Source organism: Ursus americanus, chromosome 25, assembly GCF_024610735.1.
Source record: "Ursus americanus isolate L20-20 chromosome 25, mUrsAme1.1.p, whole genome shotgun sequence".
NCBI lineage: Eukaryota > Metazoa > Chordata > Mammalia > Carnivora > Ursidae > Ursus > Ursus americanus.
In genome coordinates, this window is record NC_142151.1 from 22,778,811 (window position 1) to 22,788,565 (window position 9,755).

Genomic DNA, 9,755 nt, shown 5'->3' on the forward strand with positions numbered 1-9,755 from the left:
ATGAGACTCTACTACACATGAAATTTTTCCTTAAAATTATTTTTCTTCAAGAAAATTGAAATGAAACTGAAAGTTTTCCTGAGTAGAGAATGCATTTTATATATTTGCTTGTAAAAGACTTTTCTTATTACGGTAGTAAACATCTACTCTTTAAACTCCCACTTATGCTGGTGTTCTAAGTTGGAGAACAATCTAGCCTATTGCATGCACTCCGGGTAGGAGTGTCAATCAAGATGTCCTGTCAAATATTGGCTGAGATATAAGGCCTTATTTAGCAGAGGCAAATCAATGCATTTTTCCAGATATTTGAATCTTGAATCTTAACACTAAGACAGGAAATAGTCAAAGCTGATTCCATGTGAATGCGGTGTTCCCAAGAAACTGTTCATTAATCTCACTACCTTGTTCCCCAAAGCCTTTCCAATTATTGTCCTTTTAATGCCAATTATTGTCTTTCTTTGATTTTTGTGATCTACTTCATTCATTTTTTTCTTAGGCTTTGATAGCATTTGTGTCTGTTGCTTACAGTGAAAAAATCATTAATTGTAGTTATTTTAAAGTAATAATGAATAACTTAAGAATTAGCAGCATTATTTTCAACATATTCATATTTCACCTTTAAACCGATTTCATTTCCTTCTTTCTCAGGTCTTGGAAGTTTCCTCCCACTTCCTCTCCTTCTCTCATTTTTGTTAGTTGAGCTATTGTTTTTATGGTTTATAAAAACCATAAACCATGTAAATCATCGTTTATGACTAGTGATCAGGAGAGCTTAGTTCAGCTGGATAACAAGCAACCATAAATCTTAATGGTTCAACAAAAAGTTTTCCCTTACTCATGCTGTTTGGCCAGTGCAGGTCAACTGGAAGCTCTGTTGCGTGTCTCTTTACTTAGGGATAGGATTTCCATATTCCCGACAGACAGGAATCTTCAGGATTTGAGAAAGAGAACAACATTCCTGTGGATTCCTGGGAATTCCCCAAAGTGCAAGTTTTTCTGTATGTTGCATCATACTCTACATATTTTAAAATTATAATACATGCTCATGTCTATAAAAAAATAAATCCTTTTTTGTAATGTGGTTATGCTAAAACTTTCAGAGGTTTTCTTTAATAAGAAAAAAGGATTCTGACCATGGGTATAGGGTTCATTTTTGGGTATGATGATCATGTTAAAAAATTAGTGTATTATTTACACAACTCTGCGACTGTATTAAAAACCACTGAATTGTATACTTTAAAATGATGAATTTTATGGTGTATAAATTATATCTCAATAAAGAGAAAATAGATCATAATAAAAGAATAATTTATTATTATAATGAACCAAAATATTGTGACAAGATTTTATATTTTCTCTCTATATATTTTTCCATAATATTTCATATATTCTAACATATTTTTAATATGTTATATCTGATGTATCATATTATATATTATAAATGCTAATATATAATGTTATACATATAATATATATAATGGATATATTCATTCATAATAATAAACTACTGTTATTGTATATAATAATATATATTATAAACACATTTATGTCATATATGGTACATAATAATATATCTTTATAAATATATGTATATATACACATACATATACATATCTATGACGTGAAAATAATATTCACCTGATATTGACATTTGGTGGTATCAAACATTTAAAGACGGGATCATTAACACAAAATAAATACCAAATTATAATCATTTAAATAATTGATAGATAAGACCCCAAACATTAAAATTCCCCTGCCAACCTTATTATTTTTTGGTGTCGAATTAAGGCCTGATACTTCTGGATGAATATAAGCTTACTCATGTATGAATACTGGAGGTGGTCACTTATGAGTATTGACACACATCAGTCCCTTAAGTATTTTGCAGTCTCTCTCAATATCTCCAATACCCCATTCTAGTCACTTAGCTAGTGAATTATCACTCAGTTTCTGATACCTAGAATGGAAACACAAGGTGATATACTTCCACAATGTTGTTTTTGCTATTAATTGCTGGGATACACAATTACTTGTATTTTCGCATATCTTCATAGATTCTTCACAATGAGCTAATGAGGTAGAATTTATCAACATTGCTTTTACGTATGAGAACATTAAGACTTAGGAAAATAAGTAACTTGTGGTGCCTGGCTAGCTCAGTTGGAAAAGTGTGCAACTCTTGATCTCAGGGTTATGAGTTCAAGCCCCGCGTTGGGTATAAGATTACTAAAAAAAATTAAAGTTAAAAAAAAAAAAGGAAAATAGGTAACTTGACCAAGATCGCACAGGTACTAAATGGCATTGGACTAATACTTACTAGTTCCATATAACGTGCCAGGCACATTGCTGAGTAAATCACACACTAGTATCTCTAAAGGGTGAGTATTATGATCTATACTTTTTTGATGATAAATAGATCTCAAAATCCACTTGGTTTCATAATAGAAGAGTTAATCACAGCTTTACCCTCGAAAGGATTAGTAGTCAAATAAATTTCAACACTACAGTTACTTGTGAGAAAAAAAAAAGTCAAGAAGCAGGAGTTTTTCTACAGACTCAAGCCCCTTGTTACAAACCTTTCTAGAGCCAGATTAAATATACAGTCCTTGCTATGGACGGGCACATTTGTGTATGCCCTCCCTAATTCCTATGTTGAAACTCTATGTTCCAGTGCGATGGTATTAGGAGGTGAGGCTTTCGGGAGGTAATTAGGTTTAGACTAGGACATGAGGGTTGTACCCCCATGGTGGGATTAGTGTCCTCACAAAAAGACAAGGAGTCTAATGTTTTGCTCTTTCAGCTCTATGAGGATACAGTGAGAAGACTGTCATCTGCAAATCAGGAAGAAGATCCTCACCAGAAACTGAACCTGCAAGCACCTTGATCTTGGACTTCCCAACTTCCAGAACTGTGAGAAGTGAATGTCTATTGTTTAAGCTACCCAGTCTATGGTATTTCTGTTACAGTAGCTTGGACTGACTGAGGCAGCCCTGTAAGTTTTAGAAGAGTAGCAAAGGGGGAAGATAGAAAATATTAGGACATGGGTGTGATTGTGTTTCTATCTTTTATCTGTCTTCAAAATTTAATAGAAAAGAAAACATTAGGTAGGCCATTGGTGATAAGCTGACCACCATCTTTAGCTTCCATTGATACTTTGGTCTGGCCTTAGCATACAACTGTTTTTGGGGCTTTTGGTGTTGCCTGTGAAGTATGGGGTCAGCAAGTTCATCTTCCTTCTCTTTGTTAAAGGATACTTGTTTCATTGTGCAGCAGGAGCTGGTAAACATTTTAACGAAGGACACTTTAGTGTCCCAAGTAATCTGTTCAACCAAAGTTGCATTTGAAGCCATTAAACCTTTGGCCTGTACCTTCTGGGCATGAGCCCAGATGAAAAAACTAAAACAAAACCCTCAGTCCCGTCACTACTTCTTGCCCTAAGCTCTTTGTCTTAGTGAATAATTTGTGTATGACAGAATTCTATCTGTTCCTGGCAAATACTTACACAGGTTTCTTTTGAGATGAAGACCACCCTCCACAACACTGAAGCTAAATATTCTTGCTTAATTTTTTTAGATGAGAACATGGAAAGTGTGTAGAATTTTTTTTTAAATGTACTTCTTGTGTATTTGTATTTCCTCTTCTCTGTTTCTTCTCATTTTATTTATGCATAAGGATAATTTCTATGAATCAGTGACTAAGCAAGTACAATTCTAATACCAAGGGGGAAGTTTCCTGTACAAATCTCATGTTAGTAAAATTAAACAGAGGCCTAGTGAGAGAGAGGAAGAAGTTCTCAGGTGGCATAGAGAGAAGTATTTTAAAAATATATACATAAACCCATCTTTGTTACTGATTTATTTAATGTGTAAACATCACTGATTATAAATGTACAAAAATGCACGCATACAATGATATAATGTGTATTTATGTGTGCTTTTTAATATGTTCTCTTTTAATTTTCTTTTCCATTTTTACTTAAAAGTTAAGTAAAACCTTCTTCCTTGTTCTAATATTGCCACCACCACCCACAAACACTGATACAGGGAAGCCAACTTCCATTTTAATATATAGATAGCTATATTTTTTCTATACTTATAGAGTTATATTAAATGAATATATGTAACTGTCTATACAAACATACACACATATATAAGATTTTTAGGTCTTAGCTTAGTTTACAAAAATGGGATGACAAAAAATTTATATCTTGCTCTTCTCCTTCAACCAGAGTTCTTAGAAATCCTTTTGAGTCAAGTGGTGTGATCCTATTTATTATTTTTAATAAACACAATATATCCTAAAGTATGGATTTATCATAATTTGTTCAATCATATCCTTATTCACAGTCATTTCACTTGTTTCCAGCTTTTTAAAAAATTCTAAAAACCATGAACAATATTACAGTAATTATCCTTGTACATATTTCCACACACATTGGTGTTTTTCATTCTTCAGAGTAGATGCCCAAGAGAGGAATTATTAGGTCAAAGCGTGTATCAGTTGCTGTAGGCTAGTCAGTGTGACTCAAACTGCCATCCTTGGTGGCTCCCATTCAAGCAGCTGGAAGGAGAAAAGAGCATCGAGGAGCACTTCCGTGTGGGAGGTTTATAAGGACCTGACCTGGTAGGGGTACTGTTAGGGATTGATTGCTTGTGTCCCCCCACCCAATTCATGTGTCAAATTCCTAATTCCCAAACCTAGGTATTTGAAAATGGAGCCTTTGGGAGATAACCGGGTTTAGGTGAGATCATCAGGGTGAAACTTCCACAATGGGGTTAGCAGAAGAGGAAGAGAAGGACCTTCCTCTGCCATGGGAGGGACACGGCAGAAATGCTGCAAGCCAGGAAGTGGGCACTAACCAGGAACTGAATCTGCAGCTTCCAAAACTGTGAGAAGTGAGTATCTGTTGTATGCATCCATCAAAACCTCACATTGTGCACCTTAAACACATGCAATGGTTATTTGTTAATCATTCCACGATGAAGCTGAAAAAGGTCTGTTGCTTAAGCTCCCCAGTCTATGGCATTTTGTTATAGCCCAAGACAGTACAAACACAAGCCGCTCCTGTCAGTCAGGGGCCCGGATGCAGTCACGTGAGGCAGGAAAATGGAGTCTAAGCACATGCCACGAAGTAGAGAAAAATAGGTCTTGGAGAGCAGTGGGTATTTTCTTCCAATAAATGTGTGTGTGTGCTTCCCTAAGTGTCGGTAGTTTGCTTTTCAAGAAGTCTGTAGCTCCACATTTCTTCATTGGCCCAACATAGATGTTATAGGTCTTTTTAACTTTGAACACTATGATGATTGTTAATTGATCTTTTAAAAATGTAACTTGCATTTGTTTTTCTGATTATGATTAAATTCAAACATCTTTTCAAATGCTGCTGGCCACTGTATTTGTTTCTCTTTGCTACTTCATACTTTTTTTTTTTTAAGATTTTTATTTATTTGACAGAGAGAGACACAGTGAGAGAGGGAACACAAGCAGGGGGAGTAGGAGAGGAAGAAGCAGGCTCCCAGCAGAGGAGCCCGATGTGGGGCTCGATCCCAGGACCCTGGGATCATGACCTGAGCCAAGGCAGTTGCTTAACGACTGAGCCACACAGGTGTCCCTGCTACTTCATATTCTTAGCCCACTTTTTAAGGAAGGTTTTTGTTGCCTTATCAATTTCTAGAAGGATTGTTATAGTTATTAACATCTGAATTGCAAATATCTTTTCCAAATCTATCATTTTGTTTTTACCACATTTGTGGTATCTTTTCCTGTAAAAATGTTACATTTTAAGATTAGAAAATATTCATCTTTTCTCTTATGGTTTCTGGTATACCAGCTTGGTTAAAAAGTTCTCCACAAAAATTGTGCATATAGTCTCCCACATTTTGTCTATAATGTTACTGCCCTGCTACAGTTTAAACATTTCATCTATCAGAATATTATTCATGTTAAGGGAAGTAATAAATTGTGGGCGTGAGTAGAGAGGTGAATTCATCACCATAAAGTTGGATTCATTCAATCAAACTTTTTGGCCAAACACTGACATGTACAATGTAAGATAGAGTTCAATTTTATTTTCTTACAAAAGTATAAGGGTCCAATCTCTTAGTTTTTGGCTTCCCAATATTTCAACCAATAGTAAAAATATTCTTTTTTTCCCATTGTTCATCTTTTGGAGTGTGTGAAAACACGTCAATGAGATCACCACTGAAGCCTCTTGAGCTTTTGTAAGGAAATGAACATCCACTATCACATTGTAGAGAAGAGAAGCCTGCTTATCCAGGCTTATCCAAGAACCGATCAAATTCTGTGAAATTCATCACTTGCATTCATCGGAAAAAAAAATGTAAGTATAAAAAGTAACTGCAGACTTAAAACCATGATAAAAGTAATAACAAAAATCTATACCATTAAGAAAACTACAAGATGGATGTGAAGTCTCACACGTGAACACATTTTTCCCTTCATTCCTTTTGCCTTTATGTTCAGGAAGTAATTGTGACCCATTGATTCTTCCCTTTCATTGTCAAAGAAAAATGTCAAGGTTAGAAACCACTTCCAGTCACATTACTTTGGAACCCCACTTTCCTCTCACTTATTCTTTTAAAAGCCCTTTGCTTGGGCTTAGTAGGGCAAGTTGAATGTCTGAGATCTAAAATGTCATAAAGAAATGCTCTTGTTAAAAAAATCACATTTCCATGAACAGAAATATTCAGAACACAAGGAGAGGATAGCACATTTTAAAATACCAGAGTAAACCATGGTATTCTTTCCCCAATCAGCTGTACACAGCTTCTGTTAGATTGTATGCTAACGGAGCCCTCACACACAGAATGTCACTGACATGAAGAAATTCTAAGAAAAATTTTTAAATGAAGTTTGATTTTCCTGGCAGACATTGCTAAAGCTATTCCAGTTTAGATGTTCTGAGCACAGCCCTGAATTTCAGCACTTCTCCGGTTTCAATCACTTCCACGGGCATATCTTTATTTAATCATTTCAGTTTGAAAGGCATATTTGTTGTCCATTTTAAGCACATTTCTTTCATTATCACTTTGTCACCCAAAAATAGTGTTTTCTTGAGGGCTCATTTTTATTTAGCAAAAATGACCATAATGCCCTTTAAAAGTTGTGAAATCTTCTTTTGAATATTTTCAAATACCTAGAGCCATAGACTCAAAGATTCTCAGAATGATTTAACTTGTATTCGTGTATCAGGCTAAAATATGTTAAGAGAAGAAACAAAACAGTATGTATGGTGGGGTGCCGATTTCTTAATTATAAAAATTGGTACCACTCAAAGTATTTTGGCAAAAACATCTCCCGGGACTACTCTGGTCATTTTCTTGAAAGCATGTTCTAGTCGAATGATTAATGACTCCCTGATGCAGAGAGCTGCCATGTTTTATCTGGTTTCTCACTCTTCTTTTTGTTGTGCTTGATGTTTGGAGAATGGCTGGATTCAATAACTTCTTTGATAGCTATAAAATGTCATTACACTCAGATGTAATGAAAAATGTAATTATTCTCATTATATATAACAGTAGCAAACTCACATTTGGGTTCTGGAGGATTCTGAGAAACTGAGGAAGGTTAAGGTCCCTCTTCCAAGAACAATGAATGTACGAACAAACACTGATGGGTTGATAAGGCGTTTCTTCTATTCCACGAAGCCCATTAATGGACCGCTCTCTAAGTTCAGTGTTGTCACTGTAGTAGTGATCTACTGCTATGTAACAGTATTGTCACAAACTTAGCACTTAACACGACACACATTCTTTATCTTACAGTTTCTATTGGTAGGAGTCTGGGCTGAGCTTAACTAGGTTCCCTGCTTTAGGGTCTCACAAAGTTGTAGTCAAGGTATTGTCAGGCCTATGGTCTGAGGTTTGAGTAGGATCCACTTTCAAACTTGTTGGTAGAATTCAGTTTCTTGCAGGGCCTTCAGGGCCTAGTTTCTTGCCAGCTGTTGACCAGAGGTTGCCCTGAGTGCGGTTCATGACATGACATTATCGTTGGCTTCTTTAAAGCCAGCAAGTGGGAGGAATCTAGCAAGGCTAGCTTATAATTTTTTTTAGCTTTATTGAGGTATAATTAACATATAAAAATTGCATATATTTAAGGTGGATGACTTGATGTTTTGATATACATATACATTTTGAAATGATCCTCCGAATCAAGCTAGTTAACATTTCTACCATATCACATGATTTCCTTCCTTCCTTCCTTCCTTCCTTCCTTCCTTCCTTCCTTCCTTCCTCCCTCTTTTCTTCTCCTTCTTCTTTTCTTCTCCTTCTCCTCTTCCTCTTCCTCCTCCTTCTCTTCTTTCTCCTTCTGCTTCTGCTGCTTCTTCTTCTCTTGTGGAGACAGTACTTAAAGTCTCCCTTCTTAGCAAATTCAAGTATACAACCTTTTTTTTTTCCTTCTGGCTGGAACTATGCAGGGTGCAGCAGAAAAGAAAAAGAAGGTTCCTGCTATGTCAGAGACCCTTAAGAAAAAGCAAAGGAATTCTGCAGAGTTAATATCAAACATCTGAGAAAGAAATTTGTCCAAAAGAGGCTTCAAAAGGCATTGAGGAAGCTTATTTATGAAAAAGCTAAGCATTACCATAAGGAATATAGGCAGATGTACAGAACTAAGATTCAAATGGCTAGGATGGCAAGAAAAGCTGTACTTGCAGAACCCAAATTGGCATTTGTCATCAGGATCAGAGGTATCAATGGTGAGAACCTGAAGGTTTGAAAGATGTTGCAGCTTCTTCGTCTTCACCAGATTCAATGCCACCTTTGGTAAGCTCAACAAGGCTTCAGGTAACATGCTGAGGATTGTGGAACGATATATAGCATGGGGGCCCCTAAACCTGAAGTCTGTAAATGAATCGATCTATAAGCCTGGTTATGGCAAAATCAACAAGAAGTGACAGATAACATATTGATTGCTCCATCTCTTGCTAAATATGGCCTCATCTGCATGGAGCATCTGATGGCTAAAATCTATACCACTGGAAAAGACTTCAAAGAAGGAAACAATATCTTATAGCCCTTCAAATTATCTTCCCCATGAGGGAGAATGAAGAAAAAGACCACCCATTTTGTAGAAGGTGGAGATGCTGGCCACAGGGAAGACCAAATAAATAGGCTTATTGGAAGGATGAACTAAGGTATCTAACCATGATTATTATAATAATCTGGTAAGTTAATACATAACTACTTTCAAATTGAAAAAAAAATCAAGTATACAATATGGTTTTGGTAACTATAATCACCATGCAGTACTTTAGATCTCCAGGACTTATTCATCTTACATAACCAGAACTCTGTACTTTTTGACCAACATCTCCCCATTTCTCCCTGTGCTCAGCCCATGATAACCACCAGATGCAACTCACTGCATCTATGAATTTATTTTATTTATTTTCCTCATATAAGTGAGATTATGCAGTATTTGTCTGGCTTATTTCACTTAGCATGATGTCCTCCGGGTCCATCCACATTGTCACAAATGGCAGGATTTCCTTCTTTTTTTAAAGGCTGAATTACATGTGTATATATCTCACATTTTCTTTACCCTTTCATCTGTCAACAGACATTAGGTTGTTTTCCATATCTTGGCTATTGTGAATAATGCTGCTGTGAGCAGGGGGGTACAGATCTCTCTTTGAGATACTGATTTTACTTCCTTTGGGTATGTACCCAGAAGCAAGATTGCTGGATCATATGATAGTTCTACTTTTAATTTCCTGAAGAACCTGCATAATGTTT

At 35.9% G+C, this 9,755-nt stretch overlaps 1 pseudogene; it reads left to right on the forward strand.

Moving 5' to 3' along the window:
• The first annotated feature begins 8,431 nt into the window (after positions 1-8,431).
• Positions 8,432-9,153, forward strand: LOC123801704 (large ribosomal subunit protein uL30 pseudogene; annotated as a pseudogene).
• The last annotated feature ends 602 nt before the right edge of the window (positions 9,154-9,755 follow it).